Below are 10,430 nucleotides of genomic sequence, written 5' to 3' on the forward strand. Positions count from 1 at the left end.
CCCGGAGTACTTTTCCGCATTTTGTTTCCTATAGTTAAAGGACTATAGCCCCGGTACCGCTACGGTACCTCTACGCCTTATCTTAGGTATAGCAGCGTAATATAAGCAATATAAGTAAATTTAGTTATTTACTTTTGTTTTACTAAGTGTTAGAAGCCGAGAAAATTTACTTATTTTTCCTTATAAAGCCTATTATATTTACTTTTTTCTATATTCCTTTTTATGCAAGTAGTATAACCTTATCTTTAAGGTGCCGCTAAGGTGCTTTTCTACTTCTACTACAAAATACTCGTTAGTTATAGGTTGTTCTCCTTTATTAATACTATTATCTAAATCCGCTATTACCTCTACTCTACTACTACGCCCTTTGCTAAGTAGTATCCTTCCCCTCTTGCCTAAGGACGAGGCCTTCGACATCCGCTATAATCTAGAGCGTTACTAGCGTTATTTAAATACTCTTTATAGTTCCCCTCCTCGGCTACGGCGTCGCCCTTAGATAATTATAGGTAACCGTAATAATCGTCGCACTTTATAGAATAGTATAACCGCTTAGCTTAGTAGCGGTAGTAAGATGTCTACGACTCTCCCTTACTAGGCCTATAGCGTAGGCAAGACTAATACCTCTAACGAGCCTATTACTAAGGTTACCCGCTTCCCTACTAATACGTAGCCYCGGCTAGATGTTCGAGTTTAGTACTATCGTACGTATGTTACGGTACCTCTATAGTAGCTTTTAACTAACCGCGCGTATAGTCGAGTGTCTTTATCGTTACTCCCCCGTTACTAGTAACCGGAACACCCTTACTAAGGCGAAGCAATTGCCTCTTAATTGTCCTTACGACTACGCCTCGTAGTCTCCTAATAACTACACTAATTGCAAGGGTAATAAGTCCCGCTCCTAGTGCTATCCTCTACTATCTAAGATAGCTCGTACTACTAATATCTTAAAGTACGTATATATCTCTACGGCACCTCTATAGTACCCTTGCTAATCTTTTTATAGCTTCGTTGTACTACCGAGAAGACTCCCCCTAGTAACGATCGCGACCGTCGTAAGGTCCGCTTCCGTAACTACGCTTCTAAGTTCTATCGTCGTGCGAAGTAGACGGGTACTAACTACCTTAATAACATAGAGTCTAAGGGTATTATTAAGAAGGTAAAGCGTACTACGAAGAGCAATAGTGCTAATTAGCCGACTTAGAACTAGTAGGCTACAAGGGATATCGAGGCAATAAAGCGTCGTAAGGCGGCTTAGGAGATATACCGTAATAGTAGTAGTAGTAGCGGCGGTCCGCCCTCGAATATAGTCGTAGATACTACTACTAAGAACGCGATTCTTGTCTCCCTTCCTAATAACCGCACTCGGCATTTAATTTAGTAGGGGAAGAGTGCCGTTTAGGTCGCCCTACGGTAGCTCTACGGTGCCTTTGCGTTTTAAGACATTATTACACCTCTGCTAAGAGTACTAAGCGTTATTTTTAAAGATATTATTATGCCTCTAATAAGAGCACTAAGCGTTACTTTTTAGATATTATTATACCTCTAAAGGAGAGTACTAAACCGGTTAGAGTAATAAACTCTATATAAAAGAAACTATATTCTATACTTTGCGACTCCTTTTAGAAGGTCTCCCTCTCTTCCTTTTTAGTGCTAAGGTAGTTATCCCGCTCTGCGGTAGCTCTACGGCACCTCTATTTCGCCTTCGTACGGCCTCGTACTTAGTAATAAGAATTAGAGTATTCCCTATTTCTTCCTCCTATAATTATTTATTATATTATAGTACCTATCCTTTCTATCGGATGTAGTACTTTCTTCTACTACTATCGGCATTATCCTCGTATTTAAGGATCTTCTCTACTTCGAACTCTTCCCCCCCCCTCTTATTATCGCTATCCTCGAGTAGTTCTACTAGTAGCGGTATAAAGCTATCTCGTGCGGTATATAGTTCTAGTAAGGAGACGTAGAAGATAGGGTAGAAGCGNTAGTAGTAGTAGCGGCGGTCCGCCCTCGAATATAGTCGTAGATACTACTACTAAGAACGCGATTCTTGTCTCCCTTCCTAATAACCGCACTCGGCATTTAATTTAGTAGGGGAAGAGTGCCGTTTAGGTCGCCCTACGGTAGCTCTACGGTGCCTTTGCGTTTTAAGACATTATTACACCTCTGCTAAGAGTACTAAGCGTTATTTTTAAAGATATTATTATGCCTCTAATAAGAGCACTAAGCGTTACTTTTTAGATATTATTATACCTCTAAAGGAGAGTACTAAACCGGTTAGAGTAATAAACTCTATATAAAAGAAACTATATTCTATACTTTGCGACTCCTTTTAGAAGGTCTCCCTCTCTTCCTTTTTAGTGCTAAGGTAGTTATCCCGCTCTGCGGTAGCTCTACGGCACCTCTATTTCGCCTTCGTACGGCCTCGTACTTAGTAATAAGAATTAGAGTATTCCCTATTTCTTCCTCCTATAATTATTTATTATATTATAGTACCTATCCTTTCTATCGGATGTAGTACTTTCTTCTACTACTATCGGCATTATCCTCGTATTTAAGGATCTTCTCTACTTCGAACTCTTCCCCCCCCCCCTTATTATCGCTATCCTCTAGTAGTTCTACTAGTAGCGGTATAAAGCTATCTCGTGCGGTATATAGTTCTAGTAAGGAGACGTAGAAGATAGGGTAGAAGCGCTTTATTACTAGTAGCAAGTTAAGCTTATACGCTATCGTACCTATTCGTTAAAGGATTATAAAGGGCCCGAGATATTTATTATCTATCTTACGGCTAGGCCGCTTAGTACGGATGTTCTTTCCCGATAGGAGGACTTTATTACTAACGCTAAAGTACCTCTACGCTACCGTGCGGTCGTARTAGCGTTTAAGGAGTACATCTACGTAGAGAAGGTAGTCTCGGGCCCGGTCGAAATCGTCCCTTCTCTATTACAGCTAAGCGCTAGCCTGCTCGATTAGGGCTAGTTCCTTTATAGGGCGTACCCTCTAGCTTTATAGTAGGTACTCTAAGTCGATAGCGCGGCTAATACTATTAAACGATGTTAGTTCGACGCCGTACGCTACCTCTATAGGTAACTTCCCTAGCCCTACGTAGGTTTTACTATTATAGGCGTACGCTGCCGTAGCTAATAAGCGGGCCTAGTCGTCTTAATCCTAATTGTAGTAGATACGCAAGTACGCTTCTAACTATTAGTTAAGCCGTTTAGTTTAGCTATCCGTTTAAGGATAAAAAGTAGTGCTAAGGCGTCGTTTAATACTAAGGTAGAAGTAAAATACATTCTAGTATATACTAGTAAACACTAATCTACGGTCCGAGACAATATCGTCTAGAGCGCCTGTTTTATAGATAATGCGGCGGTATACTAGTTCCGTAAGTGCTACCGCATCGATATCCTTAGTAATAGGGAGGTACCTTACTAGCTTAGAGAAGCGGTTAACGATAACGAGAATAGCGTCGTAGATCTTACCGCTAAATCCTCTTAATAGTAGTAGACCTATAACGAAGTCTATAGAGATTAACTTCTAAGGGGTTAATAGTTTTATTAGGGGCCGGAGCTCGCTATATAGCTTATAATACTTCGTCTTAGCGCGTTAATAGACATCGCATTCGGCTACGTAGTTCCTTACGTCCTTAGCGAGGCGTAGCTRGAAGTACTTAGCCGAAAGGACGTCGGTAGTACGCTATCGCCCGTAGTATCTAGCGGTAGGATCGTCGTAGTTACGATATAGAAGCTCCTACCGGAGGGTAACAGAGGCGGGAATATATACCTTTCCGTTATACCGAAGAAGTCTATCTTTATCGGTAGTCTAGGTCTTAGCTAAGCCTATTAGTCTATCCGACCTTTACGGTACCTCTACGGTACCGTTACGCTTTTCCGTCGGCGTTAGGGGATCGCCTAGGGAATTTATAGTCGCTAAAGTAGCCTCCTTCCGTCTATTTTAAGTATAAGCGTCCCTTTACTAGACCTCTCGAATAAAGTCTCGAGTCGACTCTAGAGGCTCTCCTTAATACGCTACTTCGTCCTTATACGCTATAGCGATAAGGAAACGTAGTACGAGGGTTTTGTAATTCCTAGTGCTAGTAGTAGCGAGTAATAAGCCTCCTACGGTGCTATCGAGAGTATCGCTAGATAGCTAGCTAAAACTAGTTACTAGCCTCTCTAACCTAAGCTAATCGAGCTTATTATAGGATAATAGGAGACCTAGGTTCCTATATAAACTTTCTAGGTCGGTACCGCGGTAGCTCTACGGTACCTCTATAGGGTAGTCCGCGTAGCTATCGAGCGTTATAACTCTTAGTTGCTACTATAAGGATAGTAGAAGTCCTAATAGCTGCTCGTCTTTAGCCGTTCCTTTAAATCCTATAAAGTAATCCGGTCGACGAGATAAACTATTAGAAGGGTTCGTAGTCCCCTTCTTATACTTAATAGTAAAGTCGTACGCTACTAACCTTTTCGTAATCCTAGCCTAACGACTATCTAAGACCTTTATCGTTATAAAGTACTTTAGGTTATAGTAGTCGGTAAGAACTCGGATAGGGTGCGCTGCCCCTTCTAAGTAGTATCTCTAGACTTTAAAGCTTTTAGAGATAGCTATTAGTTCCTTATCGGATGTACCGTAGCGAATCTAAGGACTAATAAAGCTCTTAGAGTAGTAGGTAACTAGGTACTAATGCACCTATTCTGCCTCTACGGTACCTCTACGGTAGGGCTATAGTAGGATACCGGTATACGTAGCATCCGAGGTATCGGTAATAACTATAATAGGAAGCGTAGGGTCGAAATGTTATAAAAGGGGTGCCGAAGTAAAGGCATCTTTTAACCTTTAGAAAGCCTTCCCCGCCTCCTCGGTCTACTAGAAGGGACCTCTTACTACCTTGTTYTTCTTYTTTCCTAGYACTATAGTGCCGCCGGCAAGYATCTAGTTTAGGRGTCTAGCGATRTCTAAATATCCCTAAATAAAGCGTCGGTAGAAGTTAGTAAAGCTAAGGAAYACTTAGATGTCTCGRTAGYAACGTAGTTCTAGCTAYTCTTAGATAGYAGTAACTCTRTTATTATCTATTACAACCCCCTCTAGCGTAATAACAAAGCTAAGGAATTCTACGCTCTTTATATAAAACTCGTACTTAGAGGGCTTAGTATATAACTTCTATTCCTATAGACGTTATAGGACCTACTTTACGTGTTCCTTATGTTCTACTTCGCCCTTAGAGTAGATAAGGATGTTATTAAGGTATACTACGCATATCCTGTTAACGAGGCCAGCTAGCGTATAGTTAATATATAACTAGAACGTTATAGGGGCGTTAGCTAAGCCGAACGGTATAACTAAGTACTTAAAGAGTCTATACCGCGTTTTAAATGCGGTCTTCTACTTATTCCCTTCCCGAATGCGGAGCCGGTAATATGCATCCTTTAGGTCTAACTTAGTAAAGATATAGAAGTAGCTAAACCGGTCTAAAAGCTTACTAATTAGGGGCAGGGGGTACCTATTCTTAATTGTAATGCGATTAAGCCCTCGGTAATCGACGTATAACCGCATAGTATTGTCCTTTTTTAGAACAAAGAGGATTAGTACCCCGTAAGGGGACTTGCTTAGCCGTATCTATCCTTTAGTAAGAGCGTTGTCTAAGTACTCTCGAAGGATCCCTAACTCTTACTATAAGAGGTTATAGATAGGCAGTTAGGGAGGGTCCTTGCCCTCCTTAAGGTTAATAGCGTAGTCGTATTACGAGTGTTATGTAATAACCCTAGCTAGCTCTAGACTAAACACATCCGCCTAGTCTATATATTTAGGGGGGATTTCCCCTATCTCGGCTTCCTTAGTAGCAGCGATAGTAAGCATCTCCCGGTATACTTGTCGAGGCAGCTCTTAAAGCTCTTCGTACCCGGCGTAGGTAGCCTTATACCGTTCGTAGTATAAGAGGGCTACGATCTACTATTCTTTTCGATAGTTTGGATTAATAGTAGTTAGGTCTTAATTAGGGTTATAGACCGCGTAGGGCCCTATAAGCTCGCCGATAGTAGTATTACGGGGGTCCTACGGTACCTCTACGATAGCATCGCCGTTTAAGGGTTTTTCTTCCTCTACTATTGCCCTAATTAGGTAGTTTTAGTCTCCTATTTAGAATACCGCTATACCGTCGATAAGRGCTTAAAGTAGGCGGTTTATAGGAAGGTCGGGAACCGTAGGGACATTATTATTAGAGGGCTTAGGCCCTAGGTCTCCCTATATAAACGTTCCTTTTCTAAAACTAATTAAGGGGTCGGTAGCATTAAGCTAATCCTATCCTAAGACTATATCGTAGCTAGTAAATAACCCTGCCTAGAAGGTCTACTACGTAACCTTTACGGTACCTTCGCGGTCCGCTATAGAGACGTCTAGCTAGTAAGCTTTATAGATGTCTATAGGGTAGTTATTTAGGAACCTAACTTTAGGTTTTAGAAGGTCTACGGTAGGTAACTAAAGGAGCTATATAACGTACTATAAAATAAGATTAAGCTGCGCCCCGTAGTTAATAAGAGCCCTTAGGACCTTCTTCTACCCGGTTAGTAGGGTTTAGAGGACATTAATAACGATACGTCGCTCCTTCCCCTTTATTTAATTCCCTAGCCGTAGTAAGGAGAGGAATGCGACTAGAGCCTCCTATTTCCCGACCCTTAAGGGTAAGAGTTCGGGCCGGCTAGCGGCGTAGGAGGATCTAAAGGACTTTAAGTAAAGGTTTAGGAGTAGTAGCCCCGTCCCCTTCCTCTACCTTTCCCTCTTAAGTTACTACTTTACCCGTAATTGCCCTACGAAGGTGCCGTAGAGCTACTACTAGGCCTAATTAGGGGTTTCTTGTCTTCTAGGGTTTTCTTCGGTCCCCTCTCCCTATCTCTTCCTTTAGGATATAGGTAGTTCTTAATAAGAATAGCTATATTAAAGAGATCCTTAGCTATCTTCGACTCCGTAAGCTTATTAGCTTCTAGGAGTTTATCTTAAACGTCCTTCTACAACCGTAAGAAGTAGAACCCGATACGGTTTTCTATCTCCTCCTTATTGTTTATAGGGGAGACTTTTAGCCTTAATTCCTAGTTAATAAGGTAGGACTAGAACTAGCCTACGGTTTAGTTATTACGTTAGCTATAGTTCTAGTACGTTCGGTGTATTAAGGCATGCTATAATACCTTAGGGAGGATTGCATCTATAATAATTATCTAAGTATCCTCCTATGTTATAACTTTATAGTTACTACGCTAGCGTATAAGGGCGTTAGTAATCTCCTTCTCGGTAATTTTAGAGGTTGCCTATATACTACGGCGGTACTAGTTAGAGAGGCTTATATTAGGGTGGTCCTAATTAGAGTAGCGAGTAACCGTAAAACGGCTTTCGTAGTCGCGGACCTACTAGAGATACTTCTATTAGTTTAGGGAGTCTAGTACGGGAGGGTCGCGTTTTGCTAGTTCGCGGAGGACGTCCTACGAAGGTGCCTCTACGGTACCTTTATAGTAGCTTCGGTCTTCCGCGTAACTCCTAAGAGATTCTTGTCTTTTTCTTTTATTAGAGCTTGTGTTAGAATTTAATAGGCTGGGGAATAACTGTGCCTTTGCTAAGAAACCACTTGTATTTAGTCTTTTAAGAAGGCTCTTCCTTCTCTGAATTACACTTGCTTACCCCGACTGTCCTAGATGCTTCTCTCTCTCTTCGTCCCTAGATTTCACTTTTTAACAGCTTGCCTCTTAATACTTAGATTGCTAGGCGACGAGTAGCTCTAGCCTCTATATCTAATTAATCGAGGCTTCGATAGGGTCTATAGCCTATAGAGTAGCAATTATATAGTATAGGTTATAAGGGATACTATTATTATTAATACCCTCCTTAATAGATAGTTCTTTTTATAATATAGTGTCCGGAGGAGGGTTTTCTTCTCTAGGAGGTTCGCGGCTACCTTACGGTGCCTTTACGGTACCTCCGTCTAGATCGAGCTAATCCTCTAGTCTAGCGCTACTACTAGGCGTTATATCTTCCTTATCGATAATAAACTCTAGGGGATTATTAGCCTTAGTACGTTTAGGTCGTACGGCTCTTTTTCCTGCTAAAGACATTTTTAATAGGTTAGTAGGGATCTGTAGAGCCGTTACGGTAGCTTTATAGTAGCGCTATACTCGAATCGAGAGCTTGTTTCGTACTTAAGACGGCTGTTCCCTAGTAGGGATATAAGGTAATATTCTATAAGGGTATTGTAAATAGGGGGTCTTAATACTAAGTAGTAATTCTTAGATATGTACGATATTGCCTAGGGAGCGAAAGGGAATAGGTAATAAGGACATTGCCCTTTTATAGGATTGCGCCCGGTGCTAGTTAGGCTCGGCGGTGCCGTAGAGGTACCGTAGGGTTATCCTCTAGCCGTNAAATAGGGGGTCTTAATACTAAGTAGTAATTCTTAGATATGTACGATATTGCCTAGGGAGCGAAAGGGAATAGGTAATAAGGACATTGCCCTTTTATAGGATTGCGCCCGGTGCTAGTTAGGCTCGGCGGTGCCGTAGAGGTACCGTAGGGTTATCCTCTAGCCGTCGTATCCGTATAGGGAAATCCTACTAAGGGTGTAATTCCCTCCTTCTTTCTAAGAGGGATTCCCTAGGTAAGGGTTTAAAGGGCGGTATCGCGCTCCTTTAGGGTCCCCTTATATAGGTAGAGAAGGAGGGAAGGCTAAGTATTAGGTATCTAATCGATAAGGCCTACTTTAATAGTCTTATAGAAGCTTACGTAAAGTAGGGTACGTTTATACTAGCGAACGCATATAATAGATCTTAAATTATTTGCTAATATATATAGATTCTAAGGAGTATATTCTATARGAGATACTTAAGCTCTACTTAAGTATTCTAAAGATAAAGGGCTTTCCGCTCGGTCGACTAAGCTCATATAAGTTTATACTAAGCGTATAAAAGCCGTAGTACTAGATCGTATACGAGAACCTCGTAGAAGAGCTACGTAAGGTTCCTAAGGATATGCTATATAAGATATTAATTCCCCGCGGCGGTAGGAAGTAGGAAGGATTTTAGATTAACTCGGAAGATATTATATAGGCGTTTCGCGATTAGTGCGATAATAACCGCTTGCATAAAGAGCTTAAGGAGGCACTAGAGGGTTTAATTAATAGAGAGCTTTTAAAAGAGGATAACTCGGAAAGTAGTAATAGCGATATATCGGAGGTTAATTATTAGTCGGATAAGTCGGAATAGATTATCGGTATAATAGGATTACGTTGCGTTCTAATGCTCTAATAAGACTATATATACCGGGGATATATAGCTAATATGCTTCTATCTCTACTAGTATTAGCGGCCCCGGCTATAATTTCTATAAGAACTCTATAATAACTATATAATAAATTTATACGCCTATATATCTATATAATACTTATTAAGTAGCGTACGCTCTATCCCCCGTCTTTACGTAGTTATACCTATAGAGCGATAAAGGGTTACCCCTTTACTAAAATCCTCCTCTAACCCCCTTCCTATAGACGATATTCCTTCCTTTATACGAACGTATACGACGCTATATCTACGAGTCCGCTTTATACCGATAGGTTCTAAGAAGCAAGTAAAGAAAGTATAGAAGCATATGTGCCCTACTCGGCCCTAATTCGACTATATAAAGTATATACTAGATAATAAGAAATATTACTTCTACGGCGATTATAACCTAATACCGCCGGCACCTTCGAATAAACCGATTATACGGGCGATACTAATACCGCTACGGACGAATACGCTATCCTTAAGCACTATGCTAATTATTATTAACTCTAATAAAAGCGAGATATTAGACGACGAGGTTCTTAACGGATATATTAGTAGAAGCCTCCTAGATAAAGCGCAGCTTACTAGTATAAAGGCAACCTATATACGATAGATTAAGATCGAAAAGGAAGCGGCAATAAATCTACCGAAGCATAAGTACTATATAGGTAATCCACCCCCTAGCTAACGGTCGAAGGATAGTATTATAAAGGCTATCTCTATAATAGCAACCGTATAAGTTAGGTTTATTATTACGATTGTTATTACGAGATACTATATTGCCCTAGATAATCTAGATAAGATACTAAAGTAGAGTAGGTTAAAGAAAGGTAAGGGGTTCTCTAAGTATACTATATATATTATATACTATTATTACATTTGTCTATACCGCCGTACAATTAATYGCTAATAGGATRTAGGAACGCYTAAGRAYATYRCGGTACCGGATTATAATATTAAAGACATAGCAGCTGCTATTCGTAGCTTCGGTAATAAACCGCATATTACTAAGGAGATAGAACATCCGGAYAACACCTATATATATATTACGTAGTCGTATAATAACCGAGATAGGCCTATTTAACCTCTAGATATAGACTTTAAAGATAGGAAGCTAAGTCGTATCTT

The sequence above is a fragment of the Ramularia collo-cygni genome (assembly GCF_900074925.1).
Source record: "Ramularia collo-cygni strain URUG2 genome assembly, contig: RCC_scaffold02, whole genome shotgun sequence".
Lineage (NCBI taxonomy): Eukaryota > Fungi > Ascomycota > Dothideomycetes > Mycosphaerellales > Mycosphaerellaceae > Ramularia > Ramularia collo-cygni.